A 23,338-nucleotide genomic window follows, 5' to 3' on the forward strand; every position below is an offset into this window, starting at 1 on the left:
GCTTAGGACCCCATGGAGGCCAGGTCCATCCCAAACCAGTGCCTGTGGGGCACCAGCCATTAAACTGCTGCTGACCCAGGAAGCCAACCAAACTGCAGCGGCCTTCCCTGGCCATCACTTCAGCACAGCCGTCAGTCAGCAGTCACTCCTGGCTCCCTTCCCACAGCTGCTTGATGAGGGGAAAATTAGAACTCCACCTTGATCAGCCTACATCTGGGAACCGACTGCACCACTAGTGCAAGGACAGCATGTTTTCAAAACACGCTTCTTGTCAGAACCACCACCGTAAGATGGGAAGCATCCAGGGAAGCATGCCGCAGATCCTGGGAGCTGAGAAGGGAGGAGCAGAGAGTTTCCCTCCCCTCCATCAGGGCAGTCACAAAAGAGGCTGTGGGATGACCTCAGATCTTCATCACTTCCCAGAGACACCGCTATCAATGCATCAGCCATGGCAACGAACGATGGCCTCATCAAACACTGCTGCTTGCTCAGGACAGGACACATCTTTAGGAACTGTGCAGTTTTCAAACCCTTACCCCAGAATACTCAGTGACTGGAAGAACATCTACAACCAGTTTTCTTACTTCAGCCTGAAAATGGAGAGCCTGACTGCAAAACATGTATGTTTCACTTCTCAAGAACAGTCAGCTGGTGCCTCACCTACACAGAGATCCTCCTCCAGGGATTAAAGAGCATCACCCCTCAGAGAAAGACTCAAGAGCAGAGGGAAGGTATCTTTGGATCAGGTAGCAGCTGCCTTTTGATGAAGGCTTAGGCATGGAATTCCCACTCATGGACCAGTATTTCCTAAGCATCCTGATGCCAAGACCTGCTTCTCCTGCTTTTCACAGAGGTCCACACTGATCCTCTGCTCTGACCAATGCCCTTTGGGCATCTTCAGTCCAAGTACTTTCTGTGCTAGGGGTAATTCTCAGAACAAGAACTGCAGTAGGTCTCCTACTTCAAGTTAGTTTCTTATTATTCATCGCACTTCGTTAGAGCTTCCAGCTCATGGTCCTAGATCCCCTTGAGGCCAGCTGGACACAAAGTGATGCCAACTTTGGTTTTGCACACTTGAGAAGTCCAGGCTCCTGCCTGAGAACTCTCCAGGCTCATGGCAGTCACCACTGGGTTAGCTTTTCCCCCTTCTGAAGTTTCCTTTTGAAGGAAACTTGGAAATGGTGGAAGAAAAGACAATGCCAAAGAAAGCCCAAGCAAACAGATGCTACGAATATGAGCTTTGATTCTCAGAACTGTTGTATCCTTCAGTTTTCTGCCAGACATTTGCATTATCACAGCCTTAACTTCTGCCAAAACCCAGTTTCTCTGTATTTAATACCTTGGATTCTGCAAGGAGATTTCCATGACAGTTGATAGCTTAAGAACACTTCGATTTAGAACAGGAAATCACTTCTTAATTCATAGGTTATATTCCCCTACCAAACTATGTCTAGATTTATGAACAGGCATACATATTTAGCTAGACTTAGAGATTCTTCTGTTAAGGGTTATAATAGAGTTCCTCCACCCAGAGAGAATCGTCTTTAGACCAGATATGTCAAATGCTCAATACCACTCTCAGTAAGAATGGTTTCTTAAAGGAAAGCAAGTTGAAGTGTGATCCAAATCTGGCTGGAACAGCAAGTCTCTCAAACACCAGTTTTCTGAGAGAACAAATTTAAGATCTGAACTCTGATACAAGTGTCATTGAAATACTGTGAATCTCAAGTGCAGTTACATATACCTAACTCTCACTTGTCTCCTTGAGAGAAAAATCTCCAGATGTTTTAAAGGATCTCTTGCATTACTCGGAGAAATCATTTTCATGCTATAAATCACCTAGACTTTTCATATTCCTTGCAGGTAAGTTGGGAAGGTGTCAACAAGACATTCTACATAAAGACAGATCTCTGAATAAATCCTCTCCCTCTCTCAAATTAATTTTCAAGCAAGAATTCAATTAATATTTACAGGATGCCTAAATAGTTTATACAGATGAGATTTCAGCTACCTGAAACCTACTGCATATTTAACTAGTCAGCAATCCATAGTGTTGGCCTTCAGCTCTGCACTGCAGCATAGTGTGGCACAGTCCTACAACCATACAGCCACATGGAAGTGCTGATCTGCTGAAAGGACAGATGTGGTGATGGGTCAGGGAGCTAAGAAACCCTCTCATCAACACTAAGAATGAATCAAGAGCCACATGATACCAAAGCAGCTCTAACACAGCTCCTGTTTTTGCCATGAAGCAAGGCAGATGGCCTGCTGGGGGAAAGACAATTAACCTTTGAGCACCTTTGGCTCTTTTGAGACATTCTGACTACATGAGGGCATCCCACAAGCCAAAACCATTCCTGATTATAAAGAGTCTGATTAATCACACTAAATGAACAAGGCAATTGCTGGGGCAACTTTGTTCATTCTGCTCTAAGTGAAGATGAGAGAGGGCCCAAAACAAACATTGATGCCTGCAGACTCCAAGGCAGCACGCACCCAGGTTAAATGAACACTTTGAGTGGGTTGCCTGTTGACAGAGCAGCAATCTCTGAGAGCAGCAGTTACTGTAAGGTAACTGTTCTTTCTAAAAGGAGGAGATTAGATGTGAATGAGCTGAGTGGGATGAGTGAGACTGAAGCTGCTGGCTGCGCAAATGCAGGCTGTCATAAAACCCACTCATAAAGTTTGTCTGTCAAAGTCCTGTGTGAGAAGATTGCTTTCATCAGTTTGGGCCAAACACCACCTTACACCCTTAGCAACCTGGTTCATTTGAATTGAATCGCTTGCAAGGGACAGTACTGCAGACCAAAGAGTGACAGACTGCAGACCAGTTTTGAGTTACTATGCTGTTCTCTTTGACCTTTGGCTTCAATATTGCATGTAGGTTGGTTTTGGTAGTTTTGGGGTTTTTTTTGTATGTTAAAATACTTTAATGAAAATAATATGCTGCATAAGCAAATATTTAAAAGGAAGTTAGTTACATTCCTTCCTAGCCCCATAAACCCAAGGCATACTCATAAACCTTCCTAGCAAGAGCTGTTAAAAAAAATGCTCTCTACAGGTGGCAACTGACAGCAGGCAGTTTTGGGAGAGGAACACCATGAATCAGACAAAAGGTGGTGTAGAGTGCTGACTCACAGAACTTCTGTAGTATGAAATAATTATAGAGACTTTTCTAAATGAACTGATAAAAAGGCGAGGTCACATTTCACTCCCACCACTTTTCACAAGGACTGTTTAATACCAATTTATCACAGTTATGTATTCGGTTATGCTTCATTTACATCACAAGTAATGTTTCAAGCACAAGTTCAATATAAAACTTTAAAGCCAGTCAAAATCAACTATATCTATTCATCTTCTCCATTTCCTTTCACAATATGATAAAGAACAGGGGTTGAATTAATGGAAGTACAAAGGTGATTTCAGAGCCTCTATTATTCCCCATTTCATAAAGCATAAGAATAGTCATAGTTGGTCAGATAAAAAATCCATTTAGTCCAATATCCTATCTCCAGCAGTGGCTATTAGGAGATGTTTATGGAATAAGGCAAGCAAATACAATTTTTTCACCTATGGCTTGCTGAGCCCTTAATAATTTTCAGCTCAAGGTCTTTCTGATTTGGATGTGGTTTTTAGTAACATACTGACACTCAACAGATTTCTTTTCCATGCAAATATCCAGTCTCTTTGAATCTCTATAAACCTCAAGTATCCTTCTCTACTCCTCGAAAAAGTTACTGCCTCTATTTCAGTTTCCACTAAAATGTCAGTACCCTGACAAGGAAACAAGGAACAGTAACTAAGAGGAGGGCAAGAGCCTTTCCAGAGAACAGTCAATGTGCACAGAGCTCAGTCCCTTCATTAGCAGTGAGACTGCAATTGCTCTGTTACAATACATAGTAATTGTCCTTTTCATCCGACCTCACTAATGTTAACATTTTTTTCTCCTTTTGATACATGTAGCTCTCCTGATGTGATTGGCTTCTGTGAATTCAGCTCTGGAGCTCACTGCACTGAAATTTGAATCTGGAATGTCCATCAGTTTCAGTGCAACGCCAATCAAGGAATCTCTCACTGGTTTCAGTGGCAGAACACGTCAGGAACTACTTCATATGATCACTCATTGTATGCATTTATGGGGAAAAAAAAAGGAACAAAACAAACTACAAAACTAATCTTTAGCACTGTCAATAAGAGTACAGTAAATTTGTTATGCACATACACAGTGTAATCAGCGTTTGCCAGGCTGTAACTCTGATTTCGTTATCAAACAAACCCCTAAGTAATTCACAATTTTTCCATGGATAAACATCTCCTCTTGTTGGAGGCACAAAACAAACAGATATTTTACTCAGTTATAACATTAAGTAACAGAACAGTGAACAACTGCCACCCCATGACATCAGCAACTATCAGCAAAATAATACTGCCCTGTCCGTCACAGTGTTATAGAGGGCTTATTTATAAAGCTTTGTGAGTGACTGCATGCTTACTTAGCCCACGGAGCTACTGTCCCTGCATATACACAACAAGGAGATGAAGCAAGAATGGCTTTTAGGAGGGTACTGCACGTGTAAATAACCAATTGAATAGCTCACTGGGTGCACAGTAGTCTTATTATCACTATGCATCTAGTTTGTACTTGTGCTTTGGCATTTCCTCTTCAAAAGACAAAGCCCTCATTGCGTCTGGGGAGAAAAAATCCCTGGTTTCCCCTTTACTCTGGAGAAACTTCTAGGGCACTTTTTGTGGCAAAGGCTCTAACAAGAAGTCCTCAATAGAGAAAACTTGCAATTCTTCTTAAAGTTTTTATGGTACATATAGGATCATATTTGGCAGGAAAGATGTTACCTGGCATTGAGAATGTAGCCTAGAGCACCATTTCTAAACAAATATTGCAGGAACAAGTTCTCAGCCTGATATGAGTGATTTCAGGGGTACTGCCTCAGACCCTAACCCAAACAGGACTCCACACTACAGAGCTGCTTACTGATACAAAGCTAGGAACTGAGGAAGGCTGGGAAACAGGTGAGCAGGGATCAGGACAGACTAACTTTGACTTTAGAGGTTCACTAAAATTCCAACTATGTACATCACATATCAAAGACGTTTGAGATTGCAACACATTAAGAAAGGAGAAATAAGAAACCTTTTCCTTAAGGTAAGAAGAGGTAACCTAGGAGATCTTAGCCTCTCCTCTTTCTTGTGCAGCATGGAAGAGGCTTATGCTGCTGTAGCTAAAGGCTGCTGTGGGCAACAGCAGCTTCTGCCATTCCTGGCAGCAAGAAGAATCTGGTACTATGCCAGCAACAGACAAAAGAATAATACATAGGTGCTTGTTTGGTACCTAAACATCAACCCAAGTGGGGCTGAAAGGAATTAATTTTAAACCTATCTGCCACTTGGACCTAGTGCATGTGTGTGATGTCATATTCTGCTTCATCACTTCATCAGGATCTCCAGAAGACAAAAGCAAAAGATCAAGTTGGAGTCAGCAGAGGAAATTCTCTATACAATGGATGCCCCAGATACTTTTAATAAAGTCCTTTAAAGTCTAAAACACAGCCTACCAGCTTTAGTGTGTTGAGTGGGGTCACACAGTGATATCACTCTGTACTTCATTCTGGAAGGGTAAAGCCCTGCCTACAAATGAACACTTTACAGCTCTACAGCCCTTCAGGAAACTGCTGCCTGCTCTACCATAAAGGCAGACAAGACTATAGAAAGGCTGGTTATACCCTCTCAACCAGTAAAAATGGGAGAGGAAGTGGGGAGAAGCCTTAAGAGAAAACAAATGGCTCCTTTGAGCTTCATATGTCCTTAGGATCTTTTAACCCAAACTCTGACTTGGTCCCCCAAACTAAGTTCAAAATGCCCTGTCAGTCCAATATTTTGGGTACCTCTATAATACTGACAATAATTTGAGTTGACTTCATAACTCGCAGAAACAATATCTCTACAAGTAGTTCTACTTCATTAGACCCTTCATCATCAGGTTTGTAGCTCTATAGTTCAGGATTTTTTTAATTTTTTTTTTACACAGAAAAGTATAAAGACTTGTAATAAGTAAATTAAAGCCATTTTATTGTTATTTACAACTGCATACTAAAAGCTAGGACATGAAAAATGCTTCATAACTAGAAGTGAAAACATTTCCTACCATCTTCATAATTTTTTTCCTAGTTTTCATTTCATAATGTTGGCAAAATCAACTGTTTTTTTTTTCAAATGATTTGGTTTGCACTCTAGAACACTCTGTCACATCCTTTCCAATCAGTTCTCTCCGCTTATACTAACATTTAGGCTTTCAGGAAAAATTCCTAACTCAGCAGAGAGTAAAATAAGTTCCTCTAATATTCACATAATGAAATTGAGTTTAAGGATAGGTAATAAATATGTAATTGAGAAGAAAAGTATGTGGAATAAGAAGTAGGAACTTACAGTCTGTACTTCACTGCAGTTCTGACATTATCAACAATGAACTAAAACTTCCTTGATACACCCACTTTTCTAATGTTAGTGAATCTGAGAAGTCGGAACACTAAATATCCAAGTTTAGGACTCCATTACGGTTGCTGTTTCCCTATTTGATGACTGCAATGTAATTAATGGTTTTGCTGAGACAGAATCTCAGTGAGTCAAGCATAGGATTTTCGTACAGATAAACTGTAAATTTAGAAATTCAGTAAAGAATTCCAGAGCTTGGAAAGCTGCTATTACAAACTTGAGCAAATAAGCATGTTCAAGGGATATAAATTACATGCCCCTTTTCAATTCAGTTTGCTTTATATCCTGTCACTTTAAAATGCTTATGGATGTCCATGGCAGCATGTACACTACTATTTCCTGATTCGAGCATGCCTTGGGTAACTACAGTAAGTGGTCTCCTCACTGCTTGAGTAAAAACAGTATTCTGGTCACACAAGGCAACACTTGATAACAAACTTGATGGCCATTCTCCATCTGGCAAGCAAACATTTTTGAATGTTACATCCATTACACTTTGCTAATTTTATTTTTCACTATATCAAATGAAAGTTAAAAATAGTCAAGATTTACAAAGGCTAAGCACCAGCCCAAACACCAGCAAAAGGTGACAACACCTGAACATAAAAATACTACCACAGCGGTAAAGGATATAAGCATACCAGGAGTCTCCCTAGCATGTTAATTACATTTATAAGCATCCAAAAAAGTGAGAAAATAAACAGTGCTGATGATTGGCCTCCCTTTGAGCAGTCTGAAAAGTCTCTCTCATGTACTGAATGCCAAAACTGGGAGATGTACTGGCATTTTCATACACAAGGCATTAGAATCAGGCTGGAAGTTTACAGCAGCTAATATTTTTTTTCCTACTAAAAACTCACATAACTTTGGTTGAAGAATGGCAGATTTGCAGTCTCTGTCCACAAACATCCATGATTTGAGGTCTTTGCCACTATCTTCATGCAGAAGATAGCAGACAACCCAGGAGTTATTAATAATACAGCAAAGTCTCTTCTGCCTTCATTAAAGTCACCACTTTTAAAACCCAACTGCCTCACAACGCTACAGATAGACATGTTGACTTCCAATCTGAGTGGCAAAATTAAAACATGCTCTTCCCTTTTCAGAAATTATTTTCAGCACAGACATCAATGGCAACAATTTTTTTACAGTTCCCAAAATACAGCTGAGCATTTGGCAACACATCATCTAAAAATGAACTAGATAGAATAAGAGGTATCTGAAGACAAAAACGAATGATTTTGCTAGCTGGTCTGTCAGCACATCTCAGGCAAGCCAAGTAACTAAGATTGAATGCCCAGAAACTTCACATAGCCCAAAGGATCTGATAGATAGTTCTGGAATATCCACTGCTATTCCTCACCAGAGCTGTGGACTTGAAATTTGCACTGCCAAGCCACCTGACTAAGCAATGCATCTCTTGTTTCGAACTCTCCCTCCCACTGCAATGCAGAGGACCGAGCTTGGGTGGGGAACAGAGCGAGTATGAGAGGGTGCACTAAACAAAAGCATAACTGAAAGATGGGAAAACTTGAAAACTCTTTGTGCTTGAAAACTTTGCATGAAGACTATCATTTTAAAGTACCTTTCTGAGAAGCTAATGCCAAGAGGAACACTGGGTTCTTGGATATTATGCTATTTTAGCAACTTTCAAAAATTTACTTTTCAGTTAGGGCAGTCAGTTTTTTCTTGCTGAAACATCACTGAGAGCTAGTCTCGAAACCAGATTCCTTAACAAGGCCAGAAAGTAAATGGAATGCCACCCTACAAAGCGAATCCGTGAACTGTATTGCAGTTCTTTGCAGACTAGAATTTTTTTTAAGAAATAAACTGGTCCATGTTTCTAATTCACTTAAAGACCTCTTGTAGCCCAGCAATGGGATAGTCCACACACAGACTATTTACAGTACATGCTTTTCCTGTGCTTTACAGTATTTATGAGGTACCATTACCAATGAAACTTAAGAATATTTTAATCACAGTGAATTCTCGCTAAAATTCCAACTACTATTTACGTACAGATTGTTATTAAAGGTCAGAGCACCAGAAGCGGAAGGAATAAAACCATAGCAAAGAATGCAACTGTGTCGTGGTTTAAGCCCAGCCAGTAACTCAGAACCACAAAGCCGCTCACTCACTCCCCACCACCCCCTTCCCCCCACCCCTTCCTCCCCCTGCTCCCAGAGGGATGGAGGGGAGAATCGAAAGAATGTAACTCCCACGGGTTGAGATAAGAGCAGTCCAGTAACTAAGGTATAACACAAAACCACTACTGCTACCACCAATGATAATGATAAGCAAAATAACAAGGGAAGAGAATACAACCCCTCACCACCTGCTGACTGATACCCGACCCGAGCAGTGATCTAGCCGTTCCAGGTAACTGCCCCCAGTTTCTAAACTGGGCATGACGTGCTGTGGTATGGAATGCCTCTTTGGCTAGTTTGGGTCAGGTGTCCTGTCTCTGCTTCCTCCCGGGTTCCCCTCCTCCCTGGCAGAGCATGAGACTCACAAAGAATGGTCAGAGTAACCATTACTGAGCAGCAACTAAAAGCACTGGTGTTATCAGTGCTGTTCCCAGGCTGAAAGTCAAAAACACAGCACTGCACCAGCTACTAAGAAGGAGAAAAATGACTGCTACTGCTGAACCCGGGACAGTGTCCACCCCTTACCATTCACATCATGCTCAGATCCCACATGTTTCAATATACCATCACTCTTGTCTTACAAATATATATATACATACACACACACACACAAAAAGAGAGATATCATCCCTTAGTGCATGGACCAATCCCTATAAAGCTGCTTAGTTCATCCGGTCCACAATGTCAGGCTCCATATCTTGCAACAGTCTTTCAGAGCAGGAGAGACTGTGTACAGCGTTGTTCTGTTGCCTGCTGATGACACCACGGAACTCATCTGGTTACTGCTGAGCTCGTCTGGTTTTGTCAAAGTTCATTCTTTGCTGGGATGATGGTCAGAGGGAAGTCAGTCGCTGGTGACCTGAAGACATCTAGTTGGTGGGCTGTAAAAGTATTACACAGCAGGCAACAGCATATAATTGAGTTCATTGGCTTTTTTCCCCTAAAATCAAATCCCCTTGAGGTACACATCGGATTTCCCCATCTTCCCTCATTGCTCACCAAGTATATCCGGGTCCTTGAGCAAAAGCAAAACCATGAGTGGGTTTACCTTTACCTGAAGCAGGAATAACCCAGACTGTCTTCCCCAGCAAATTCTTTATGTGCACCACAGGAACTTTATCCCCTTCTTCAGTATGCAAAAGTTCTGACTGGGCTGGGCCAGCCCTGTTGGCAGATCCTCTGGTGTTGACCAACCACACGGCTTTTGCCACTTCCTCCCACTCAGACTGATTTCAGCCTCCAGTACAGTCAACTCTTGGGATCCTCCTGTCACTTCAGAAACATAAATGGGTTCCACCCCTTGACAGCTTGATGGCATCAGGGTACACTGTGCACCAGTATCTACTAGAGCCTTATACTTCTGTGGGACTGATGTGCCAGGCCATCTGATCTACACAGTCCAGTAAATTCGATTGTCCCCTTCCTCCACCTGGCTGGAGGCAGGGCCCCTCTAATAGTGACCACAGCATTGGTCACTTATGTCTTGTTGACAGGGTTTAGTCTTTATCACAGGAGCTAGAGTAAAATCAGCTTTTCCACTCCATCTGGGAACCTGCTCACCAAAGACTGAAGCTGCGGCTTTAATGGGGTGATCATCCTTGACCTTTGTTCTCCTCTTCAATTCACTCACCCGTTTCTCCAGAGCTGAGGTAGGTTTTCCATCTCACTTTCTCATGTCTTCTCCATGATCCCACAGGTAAAACCATAGGGTGGCCCATGGCATATACCTCCTATATCTTGTCTCTCAAGCAGTAGGATGTCTTTTGTTAATAGCTGAGATGCGGGTTGGTACACGTGGGGACCTAGATAGATAGGATAGATCGTCTCTCAATTGTCTGAACTCCTCAGACACTTTTTCCACAGTGGAAATGATGGAAGGGGTGAGATTGTCTTCGAACTCTCAGAGTTAACAAATCATTTCATCCACTGTTGGTGATACTATGTCATTCCAGGTTATAGCTGCCAATGAGCATGCATATGATGATGGTGCACTCCATGCAAATTTCCACCACATGGGTCATGTACATTCAACTTCATCTGGATCTACAGACGCATCCCATCATTGCATATGATGATGGTGCACTCCATGAAAATTTCCACCACATGGGTCATGTACATTCAACTTCATCTGGATCTACAGACGCATCCCATCATTGCATATGATGATGGTGCACTCCATGCAAATTTCCACCACATGGGTCATGTACATTCAACTTCATCTGGATCTACAGACGCATTCCCAGCATCCAGCCTGTGATAGATCATACCTATAGTGGATGATTCCCTCAGAGACTGGATGCCTTTCTCTAGCACGGTCCAGTTGGCCGAACGACTCCTAACATCGTCCTTGTATGGAAACCTTTCACACCTGCCAAGAGCTGCCTCCAAAGGCTGAGTGACCATTTCTCTTCTGCAATTGCTTTGTCAGTTCCCTCTTCCCTAGCAAGTGATCCCAGCTTCTTAGCTTCCTTACCTTCTAGCTCATGACCATCAGCCCCATTGTCTCAGCATCGGAGCAACCAGGTAATGATGGTTGACAGGTAAAATATTTTTGCATATTCTGTAGCTCAGTTGAGGTCCTGGGTTGAGAAGTCACCTCTTTTTCTTCATCCTCTGATTCACATAATCATAACTCTTGATCAGATGCTGTCCCATCTTGATCAGATGTAGTAGGTGCCTTGGTTCTTCATCTTTCTTCACTGTACAGGTTGCTTTTTGTGCCTCTTTTTTTGCTTTTCCCTATCAGGCAACCGATATTGACACGAATTGGTCCTTTGGTTTAGCTGCAGTGATGATCACTGTGGTTGGAGTGGCTGCAGTATCTGTTGTCAGGGTTGATGCAACTGCTGTGCTTGGGGGTTGAGTAGCACCAACAGCTGCGCTGTCTGTTGCTGTCAGGGTTTGGATAGCTGCTGTACTTGTCACTGGGGTTGGTGTACTTGCTGTGCTTGGAATTGGATCAGCTGCATTGTCTGTTGTAGTCAGAGTTTGAGTAGCTGCTGTACTTGTCACTGGGTTTGGTGTAGTTGCTGTGCTTGGAATTGGATTAGCTGCATTATCTGTTGTAGTCAAAGTCTGAGTAGCTGCTGCACTTGTCACTAGAGTTGGTGTAGCGGCTGTATTTGGAGTTAGAGTAAATGCATTGTCTGTTGCTTTGCCATCAGATCCAGAGACATATTTTCCCTCTGAAGGTGCTGGATGGTGTTGAACAAGGTTCTGTAACCATAGGCTAAGCCCCAGCACATTGCCATGATTTGTCTGTCTTTGGTATGACCAGGATGACAACACATCTCATTTAAGTGTTTTACTAGTTTTTCTGGTTTTTGCACTTGTTCAGTGGTGAAATTCCAAAGCACTGGAGGGGCCCACTGGCCTAGATACTTGCCCATACTATCCCACACACCCTGCCACTCATGGCTGTTGAGTCTCGGGGAAAATCTCTTGGTCCTCCTATATTGTCCTCTAAACCTAGACAAGACCCAAACCCGACTCTGCTTAACTTCTAAGATCAGACAAAATGCTCACGGATAAAACAAACACTCTGTATGTGTGCCAACATGGTGATCCCCATCACAATCAGCAGGCAGGTCTCAAGGGTACCCAAAGGCCATTCAAAACCTTCATAACTCTCAAATGATGCTGTAAATTGTCTGCTGGGAGGGCTGGGAGCGTAAGGGAATGTCTCCTTCATAGGCTGACCACCCAAGGAGGGGAAAAAAGAATGTGTAATTGCTAAACACTTCCATTCTATACCTCCCAAAGTATAGAGGTGATGACCACACTGGGAAGGCAAGCCAGATCAGTTTCATGGTCAGTAAGTCTATTGTATTAAAAGTCATTACCATAAAGTACAGTGAAATAAGAGCCTTAGCCCAGGCCTCCCAGCTGATAAACATTAAAACAGCAAATACCGGCTGTAAGGAAGGTACGACATGCTGAAACTCTGAGATCAAGAGCAACAACTTTGAGAGCCAAAAATTCAGCATTGTGACGAGTGACTATTAATCCGAAACAATAAATGCTTATCACAAATACGATTAGACACACTCTGGTCAGATATGTCATTATCTCAACCCTTTGTGACCCATGTTGGGTGCCACATAGAACTGTCATGGTCTAAGCCCAGCTGGCAACCCAGAACCACGCAGCCGCTCCCTCACTCCCCCCCTCCCCCCTCCTGGAGCAATGGGGAGGAGAATCGAAAGAATGTAACTCCTACGGGTTGAGATAAGAGCAGTCCAGTAACTAAGGTATAACACAAACCACTACTGCTACCACCAATAATGATAATGATAAGCAAAATAACAAGGGAAGAGAATACAACCGCTCACCACCCACCGACTGATACCCAGCCTGACCCGAGAGTGATCTAGCCCTTCCGGGTAACTGCCCCCAGTCTATATACTGGGCATGACGTGCTGTGGTATGGAATACCCCTTTGCTTAGCTTGGGTCAGGTGCCCCATCTCTGCTTCTTCCCAGCTTCCTCTCCTCCCTGGCAAAGCATGAGACTCAGAAAGTCCTTGGTCAGAGTAAACGTTACTGAGCAACAACTAAAAATATCAGTGTTATCAGCGCTGTTCCCAGGCTGAAAGTCAAAAACACAGCACTGCACTAAGGAGAAAAATGACTGCTACTGCTGAACCCGGGACAAACTGTAATACATACTTGGCCTCCTTATAATATGGGACTGGCTGAGAATGAATCATAGAATCACTGAATGGTTTGGGTTGCAAGAGGCCTTAAAGATCATCCAGTTCCAATATCCCTGCCAGAGGCGGGGACACCTTCCACTAGGCCAGGTTACTCAAAGCCCCATCCAACCTGGCCTTGAACACCTCCAGGGATGGAGCAGCCACAGCTTCTCTGGGCTACCTGTGCCAGTAACTCACCGCCCTCATAGTAAAGAATTTCTTCATAATGTTTAATCTAAACCTCCCCTCTTTCAATTAAAGCCATTCCCTCTTGCCCTATCCCTACATACCCTTGCAAAAAGTTCCTCTCCAGATTTATTGTAGGCCTCTTTTTAGGTATTGGAAGACCTATGAGGTATCCCCTGAGCCTTCCCTTCTCCAGGCTGAACAAGCCTAACCTGAAGGGCACCACAAAACCAACTGCTGAGCTGGTCCAACAGTGCCGGGTGTGGAAAGCAACAGGCTCCTCCTAGTAAACAGAGCATCCTGCCCACAGATGACAATGTCTGTTGCATAGCTAGCTGGGCTGGAAGCGGGAGCCTAGAGCACAGAAATGCTTGGTGTCATTTTAATTAACAAAGTGAAGGACAATTATATTGCAAAATCTGCCACATAATTTGTTTTCCCTTTAAAATCTGTTAATAAGATTATCTGGCCTACAATACACTTTGTATTTTGAAGGGATAGTCATTGCATAGCTACTTTAATCTAATGGAAATGCACATTAGAAACAGCTGTACAACAAACAGCTATATGGCAAAACTTTTCCCAAGCTTCCAGAGAAGTTAGAGCATAAACAATGCAAAAACCAATGAACAAATAAGGCAAACACTTCCTGATAGCCTTTCTCCTGCTTAAATAAACTGTAAATGTCTATCAAAACAACAGAATGCTGGGAAGTTCTTTCAAATCCCAGATAACTGCTTTGCATTTCCTATCATCATCTTCAGGAACTGATCACCTCCCTTCCTAAATAAGAAATATGCACCCATTCTGAAGGAAATGTATTTGCCAGAAGCTTAGAGTAAAATTTTTAAAAGCAGAACCTGGATCTGAAAATGGATTTGAGAATAGAATAAGCGCATTACTTCCGGGTGGAAAGTTGTTACCACTGGATCAAGCAGAAAAGTTACACATGCTGCAAAGGGAAATACATGGTACCCATCTTGATCACGAATAGAATGTTATTAATAATAACTATTACAATTCTGGTGGTCTGTTATCTTTTATGTCCAGTGTAAAAGCAAACAATAATACCAATACCCCACAGCATGAAATGCCTAGTGTGTCCTTTTTCACGAACACCATGAGATTTTTCCATTTTTGCAAATGCAAATAGCTGCCATCAGAAGAAATGATACAAACAAAGCAACAACAACAACAAAATAACCTAACTGAAAGCTGGAAATGGTAAACACACTGCAATCAAATCTATAAATTTCTTTTCAAACACAAATTTGGGTTGGAAAGTTTGCCACTGATGGCACCTAACGATGTGCAAGGTATGACAGCTTTGGAGACTGTTCCTTATTCTGCATATAGGATTCAGAAGCTTCAAAGCTAGACACTGAATTGGTCAAAAAAATTACAAAACAGTCTGGAGAAAGCATAATTTTACTACTCCTGATTGAGTGTGACAGGATCTATCATGGAACAGAATCATGGAATCAACCAGACTGGAAAAGACCTTTAGGATCATTAATTCTAACCATTACTCCAGGACTGCCAAGTCCTCCGCTAAACCATGTCACTAAGGGCCTCATCTATACACAGAAAAATATTGACACAAACTGACTTAAAGAAATTTCAGCTGTCTAAACAAAGAAATGATTACTATCTTTGATTCTTTGAACAAAAACATTTTCCAAGACTCAAAGGACAGTCTTTCTAAAAGAAAAACCCTCTATTTATTACCTTGTGTCAAGTATAGCATCTCCAATAGAGAAGCATTTAGAAGGCAGGCTAAGGAAATTGCCTTCCTCTTTAGAAAAGTTTGTGATACCTCAAAGATACTCTTGGCATTCCCCTTTATGCAAACACATAAATACAGTTTTTCAAGTTCCTGATCCCGTCTCCCCAGTGTTAACTGAAGTCCCAGAACAGTGGGATACAGTCAGTGCCTCTCCTGTCGTATATACATTATCAGCAGAGCAAAGAGAAAACCACACATAAATGGAGACAGAGCAGTTACTAATGATGCAGAAAATACCTAAATTTAAGTCACTGTGCTACCTGATTCAGATCAGAGGTTTGAACCTGCCTCGCTTAACCCTAGGAAAAATGTCCTCAGGTGAACTCGAGAAGCCTTTGAAGATTAAAACTTTGTCAGAACAGCTTTAACTTCAACATTATCTTTTTCTGTTGAAGAACACCTGAGACAGCTCTGATTTGAAATAAATGGCGAAAACCACCTGACAAACATGGTGAAAATCACTGGTGTGGAGGCCCTTTTATGTAGATGTCATCACCCAATTCGCAAGCAGTCTGTTTTCCCAAAATGCTTTTCTTTATAACTTCAGCATTAAAACCTGCAGTTTCTGGAGTTTTCTACACTACAAGCCCCTGCCAAGCTCCACAGGGCAGCTGCTGCCACATGAAATTAAGACAAAGTACAGGGAGCAGAGGTGGAGCTTTTCTATCGGAAGAGGATTTATGCTGACAGTACATTTGCAGACAGTAAAAGGACTGGGACTGTCAATGCTATTTCTACATTGTGTGGTAACCACAATATGAGCCATTAAAAACAATCTTCAGTACTTTATGTAGTAGCGAAGAACAGAATGGGAGAACATCAGTGAATATCATGGCATTCTTACCCTTGGATTTGAGTATCCAAAACATAGTTTTGATCAGGTCCCATTTTGTTTGCTACTGGCTGAAAGCATTCACAAATCACAGATGTAATCAGGATTGGCACTGTTGTTGCCATTAACCCATACATACAGTGGTTGTCTTCTCCTCAGCATGCTTCAGACAATAATTTCAACCAACAATTTATTAATATAGAGAAATGACAAACTCAAAATGACTGATTATCCACCTAAAGACAGACTGTTAAAGCAGTCCACACCAGAATACAGTAACTAACCTATTGTGAAGACAAATTTGCAATGAGAAATTAAGATTCATTACATGTGAAAAGATTTATCACTAAAATCTTGCACTCACATTCATTCTCACATGCCCTGCAAAACTCCAGGTGGACTCTTCTGGCAACAGAACAGAAACTCCGGATTCCCATTGCATAACTTTCTACTACAGTTACAATTTTGATATTATTGATATTATTAACATTTGATATTTTGATATTTGGAATCCAAAATAAACTTCAGCATTGCCCTAGAGGATGCATGTTCGGCTCTCTCATGTTCCTTGTAGCCACTTGTTGACATGGCATCACAAAAGATCTTGGAGAAGATTAAAAAATTCAGTTTGTTATGGCTAACAGCATAGAAAAATAGAGCTGCAACAAACAGCACAGAAAAATGGAGCTGCAACAAGAATAATCACACTCCTTTTGGAATTAAGGCAGTCAGCCAGATAGCACGTAGCATTTGAACTGCCATGAGAAACAGAGAACTTGCCCAGGAAATCTTGGTCTCTCTCCCTTTGTATTTGGCCCTACTAAAAATTAACATTGCTGGTTTGCTCTTCAGCTAATATAAAGAATTTATTACACAGAAAGCCACAAAGCTAGCAGCACAGCACTGAGAAAGCACTTTTAATTAACTGCTACAACGCTGGCCAGAAGAACATTATACACAGGGCTGATCTACCTTTGGATGCATATGATCTTAATCTCACTGGAGGCAAAAAGATCTGCTGTGTGCAGCCTGGGAAATAATTTAGTCCATTAAATTCATGCAATTTACATACAATCAGTGGCTTCAGAGTTTTATTTTTGAAGAGAAAAGGAAGATAAAGGAGGTTTAAAATCATCAAAATAGTTCTGTGTGGCTGGCTGTTACTGTTTCCAATTAGCGCAAACTGACAAGTCTAAGATATTTTTTAAATCCTTGCAGATTTGTTTAAACAAAATAAAAAGACAAATATTAATCAAAATATTTGAGCTTATGTTTGAAGAAAAACAAAATCTCAGCAGATTTAAACTTCCTTTTTCATCTGAAGATACACTTTTTTCATTGAGGGCCACTTCTGCTACCTTCAAATTGGCCATTTATAGTCTCTTTGGAAACATGACATACACACATACATTTTAAAGGAATTAAAGAGGCAGAGATGCCTCAGGGAACAAAATGCCTTGCCACCAAGAAAAAATAATCATCACTATTACTGTTTTGTTACTAAAATGTGAAGGATAAATCTCTGATATGGAGAGACACATACATTGTATGTAACATAAATTTTTGATTTCTGTTATTAATTTAATAAGAATACCACCAGCAAGCTCCTTGCTGGGACAGAATCGAGTATATGATTTTACCATACTTCTGAATGTTCAAAGACAGCCAGGTTCTGTGAGGTGGAGCGTACCACCCAGGAAGTGCTGAACATCTCACCTGTTTTTCCTTGAATGAGTGTCTCAATGAAAGAGAGACAAATTGTTAGTCATGAATTTCTAATGGAGGTTGTAGGCAGAAGCTGTTCTGTACAAGTCGGGGGGGGGGGAGGGGGGGGTGTATTTTTGCAACAGGGAAAAAAGTTCCAAGAAAAGACACACTAGTGATAATATTTTTCTGATCGGTGTCATAATTCAAAACCTTGATCTGGTGAATCAGTATATACATTAAATCATCCTACTTCTATGCATTAAAAAGATACATCAGAAAACATTATGTTACCCAGTTCAACACCTCACTAGCAGAAAGCCTGAACACAGTGGCACAGGGAGAAGGCTGTTCAGGAAGAAGGCAATACCTGTAGGAAGCAGGGATGCTGGGCAGAAACGGAATGAAGAGAAATGCCTGGGCACAGCAGTGACCCACTGCTGTGGGGAAGCCAACAGTTTTCACCTCAGGAGCTTGCCATAGAGAAAGAGAAGCCCTGGCAGAACGTGCTACACCTATTAGTTTTAAGAGCTTAGGAACTCCGACTTTTTTGTATGCAGCAAGTAAAGTCACCTCTGCTTTTCAGTTTTTGGTAGCTCAAGGAAAATAATTTTAATTAATTGAAATAGAGCTTATACAGGAACTCCCTCTAGTCTCAAGGTCTGGACTTTGAAGCATAAGCAGTCTCTACCGGTTGTATTCACCCATGGCATGGGGGTTAGAACTAGATGATCTTAAGGCCCTTTCCAACCTCAACCATTACATGCTTCTATGATTCTGTGTGTAATACAGTCCCACTGCTAAAAGGAGTGTTCACATGCTTTTCTCAAGAGAGAGCATAACACAGGTTATAGGTTTGGGTGCATGCTTTAAACCTCACTTCAGTCAGTCCCATCTACAGGTGGTGCTTAAAGCTATCTAGAAGTGCAGATAAGGAATCCAAGTCCCTTTGTGAAAATGCAGTCCTAAGAAAACTTGGACCAACTTCCTAAAATCACACATTTTGCAGGAGACAAAATAAATTGAGACAGTGTTTGACCAGACAACATTATTCCACACACAAGTTACATGGTGGAAAAAAAAAAAAAGGAAATGAATCTTGACTCTTAGATTAAAAAAAAGTAAAATCCAACTTCTTGGTTATTGAATTTAATAAAAGGACACACAAGGTAGAAAAGGTGTGCAATTAACCATCTAGATTTTTTTAAAAGGTGTAAAGAGCCACATTAAATGGTGTCCCTCAAAAACACAACCTCATAGAGGTGGTGAAAAAATACAATGAAACCTGTGACAAATGTTTCCTTTCTGTTGTTTTATGGTAGCAGGGACTTTTTAATCAGTAATTTAATTGGATGGATAACAAAGAATATTTTTTTTAGTACTCTTTCTAGTGAAAAGCATTTATCTGATGAATTTTCTCTTACTCTGTTCCCCTCTTTGCTTAGCACTTGTGTGGATTGCTTGTCACCCATATGTCTACCACAGATTCAAGGGCCACCCTAAGTAATGACTTAAAGCTTCCGAATCTTTCGTGCTTAGTACTATAGTCCTCCATATAATAGATGTACACTGGCTACTGAGTATTTTAACTAGAAAGAAGAAAGACATTATCTTTGATTATCAACACTTACTATTTGGCAAACCAGCCAAAAAAAAAGGGAAGTTTTCAGGGAAGACTGCTCATACACTAACCAATCTGGAGCTTATGTGTCACTCTTTCTGAGCTGCCCTGGGAGGAAGGATAAAAAGACAGCTGCCCTTCCACTACCTATTACATGGACCTAGGTCTCTGCAAAAGCAACGCAGTGCTCTTTCATTATATCAGTCAAGATGCTTTCCCTTTTTACTCTACAGACAAACACAGACAAACGACAGATGCTGTTTCTTTAAGCAAACTGAGTGTGTTTATTAGGATTTTGCAACAATAGACATTATAGATAGGAGAAAAATACTTATCCTTCAAGGTGAAAACAGGGCTTTAACTTCCTCGGTGTTATATTACCATGAAGCACTAAAGGGCCTCACTAAAACAAAGACCCTATTCATCTGCATATGTATATGCATGCATGCACTGCAGAAACACACAAGCACACGTACATTTTATAAAGTAAACACATATATGCATAATAGATCTGAGTTAGCAAATACTTCTATATATTAAACAACCATTAAATAATTATAAAGTTATTTTTTTCACTAAAAACTCAACAGAAAAAGCATGCATACTAAAAATGTAAAAATACATAGACTGAACATACAAACTCTGCTGGGGAAAAAAATAAGTTTAGGAAAAGCTGACAGTAATAAAAAGCAGACAGTTAAAATCTTACTGCAAAGAATCTAGTTTAAACCTGGGAGTCTTGAGCATCTATACACAGGACCATATCAAAGAAAGCCAGAGCATTAAAATAACATTAAAATAACCAGAAATGGAACAGCCAGAATACCCTCTGTTTAACTCTACCAGCAAGAAAACAAACACACATTTCACACGCTGCATCATGTCACACACCACCTTAATTTAGCTATCTTAAGCTGAGTTGTCCTCAAATAAAAGCTTGTATTATGACTATACCTTTAAAAATCTCATGTTTTCTCTGTTTGTGTTTTAATATGAAGAAAAAACAAGGTTGAATCAGGAGTTTTAAATTTTCATGCTTAATTTGATAGTTCAGCACTTTTGCAGTTGAGTTTGCAGCACACACAGACCAGTTTCCTCACGCTTTCCCGCTTATTTTTCAGCACACAGGAATTCTTAAGAATGCTGCACAGTGCATACACAATTTGTAAGGCATGCCCATCGTCACTTGTTCAGCTTTATGCACCAAATGAGACATGCTTCAGGTTTCTAGGTGCACATCTCACGATGACGTTTAAAATTTTATCACCTAGTTTCCAGGGAACTGAGGCTTTGAATCTATATTTGAAATACCACCTGAATGGGTGAAACATATTGGTATTCCACACACAGCCTCCTGCTGTCATTCCACTGTTGGCATGGGACAGTCTTCACCAAGACTTAGAAAACCTCATTCGATATTCCTCTCTGGAGGATCTGACACTTACTGTGAATTCTGCTCTTCAACTTAAATACCAGTGTCTGTGGCAGGCCAATTCTATCATTGCAGATACAGCATCCCTCAGGCGAGGTCCAACCTTTCTCTTGCAGTGCACCCAGGGATTAGCTTGACTTCCCCTAAATTCTCTCCAGTGCACAGTACGAGCTAATCTTTCCTGTAGGAAGCAGGAGATGGGGTTGCCATGACAACAGAGCACATTCTAGCAGTGGGACCACTGAGATGAGCTGAAAAGACGACAGTGAAACATGCACTCAGCCTTCCTCCAGGGCTATGGGCTTCTTCCTCCAGGATTTAATTCCCCTGCAAGTTTACTGACAGGCTAGGAGGTTGATTAGCTCTGTATTTTGCTAGGGGGAGATTACTAGTTAAGAATATGGTTGAAAAATCATAGCATTATTTAATGAAAATGCCATTCCTGCTTATGTTGAATTGCTGATTTTATAGGCAGTGTGGCTGCTTTTAAAGCACTTCTTGTTCATACACATTAGTCCTACACTTAGTCCATGCTACCATCTCACTGTAATAAAGAAAGCAAGCTACAAGCCAAGTCCCGCACTTCAGCTTTGTTTTTCCAGCATATTAGGCATGTGGTCTTTCTTTAATGTTTTTACACTCATACACATACATGCACACAAAGAGCACAGTATGTCTGTGTTTGAAGCTCAAAGGTTTCTGCTAGTGGGGGAGGGGATACCGAGAAAAGCAAATCACAGCAGCCACGTGTCTTACATAAACGACAAAACAGCCACAATAAGCTTTGGGAGCTCTGTTCATCAGGCAAAAGAAAATTGAGTGATCCACACTGTAAATACCAGCTATTTAGTGCCCCAAAATAGTGCCTGGATGCTATCCTTTAAACACTTTTATTTCTCGATGACAATAATAGCTTTTATAGTTCCTGCATTTCAATTATTTACACATTTTTAATTGTTCAGGCAAATTTTCAGGCAAAGGGTTTTTCTTTGTGTTTTAATATCTCTTATAAAACCACACAACATATTATTGTGCTAAATTCCTGGAGGCTGGAGCCTGACTGTGTCTTCTCCTGTTATTTCAGACACAAGTGTGTCCCAGTGAGCTTTCAGATTAAAGGAGCAGCAACTGAGAATGTAAGGCTATTCTCTAATCATGTTTTAACTGTCTGTTTGCACAGAACAGACTCCTTCTTCCTTTGTGCCTTTGCTCTTGAGCATGTAATGTGTGTGGCTGCACACAGGACACTCCATCAGCAGGTAAGATACACCAGTCTCCTCAGTACCTGTAATGGCTTCACCTATCTGAATACTAAAAGATGCAGATGAGTCAAATCTACACTGTCTAAACCCACTTCTCTCTCTGGAAATTTTAATAGAAAAGAACCTCCCTAATGCTCTCTGACACATGAAAGAGAAAGAGCCCAGAGGCTGTATGTAGCCAGAACTCCTATGTGTACGGGGAGTCAGGGGGATGGGCAAAACAGTGTGCAGCTCTGTAACAGCTTTCCCTATGAAGCAAGTTACAGGACAGCTGGCAGTTAGTACTGAGACTAACTTAGTCTCAGTAAACCTGAGAGCCTTGTAAGGCTGAAGATAAAGCTTTGGTTGGAGAGGGAAGATGCCTTCTCAGAGAGGCACCTTGCTGCCTGCAATGGATAAGGAAATTGTTGGGAACTCTGGGGGAACGGGGACATGAGGAAGCCCAGGTCAGGATCTCCAAACTATCATCAAATTACTGTTTTTTTTTTCCCTGGTATTACACTAATTGCATTTACAGTGAGAAGACCACAGACAAAACCCAATCACACAAGTTCTTTTCTATGCCTAGGCAACATTGCACTTCTGTAACCTCGAAAAGCAGCTCAGCTGTTGCACAACCCATTCAGTTTTACCTTAATTTGGATCTTAGCATGTGTTGGGAATATACATGAACAAAACAGTATCCCTCAGAATCTGCTGGCTCTGACTTGTCCCACAGATGCTGCACACAGTAAAGCACCTGTATTTGCTATCATCTAATTAGTGTTAGGTTTTTCTTTTTTCTTCTCCACTTTTCCACTCATGTTCTATGCAACTGGAGAAATGCCAAATCATGTAAGCGACATATGGTTTTGCTTTTGAAAACATCCTGCCAGAACCCCCAAATACTGGAAAAATCTTTGGCTAAATAATTTTCAGCTCAAGACTCAATATTTTACACCTTGAATTCCACTGGGAACACTGATATCTGTAGGCATGCGAATTGTTTTTTGAGGAAAAGGGGCATATAATCAGCTGTTGAATGATGGTACAGATTTTTCCTGTCATATGCTGCCTCCTCACAATGTGAAAAGAACAGTTAACAGCAAGATGAATGCTGTGAAAATAGCTAAACAACATTTATGGTTAATGAAAGTGAAGTTCTGTTTCTTTTTTTTGTTGTTTC

The 23,338-nt window shown here is 41.1% G+C and overlaps 1 protein-coding gene across 6 annotated transcripts in view; it reads right to left on the minus strand.

Annotated features, from left to right (window-relative positions):
- Window positions 1-23,338, minus strand: part of NOL4 (nucleolar protein 4) — a 202,768-nt gene that overhangs the window by 91,554 nt on the left and 87,876 nt on the right. Inside the window, exon 1 of one of the 6 annotated variants that reach the window (XM_057397714.1) lies at window positions 20,925-21,081. The exons of the other annotated variants lie outside the window; for them this stretch is intronic. The gene's annotated coding sequence lies outside the window, so the exon portion shown is untranslated. Of the gene's footprint in view, window positions 1-20,924; window positions 21,082-23,338 lie in introns of those variants that run through there. 6 annotated transcript variants of the gene reach the window in all.

The sequence above is a fragment of the Pezoporus wallicus genome, unplaced genomic scaffold (assembly GCF_028554395.1).
Source record: "Pezoporus wallicus isolate ANWC-B61680 ecotype Strahan unplaced genomic scaffold, APGP_CSIRO_Pwel_v1 contig_227, whole genome shotgun sequence".
In the NCBI taxonomy this organism is placed as follows: Eukaryota; Metazoa; Chordata; class Aves; order Psittaciformes; family Psittacidae; genus Pezoporus; species Pezoporus wallicus.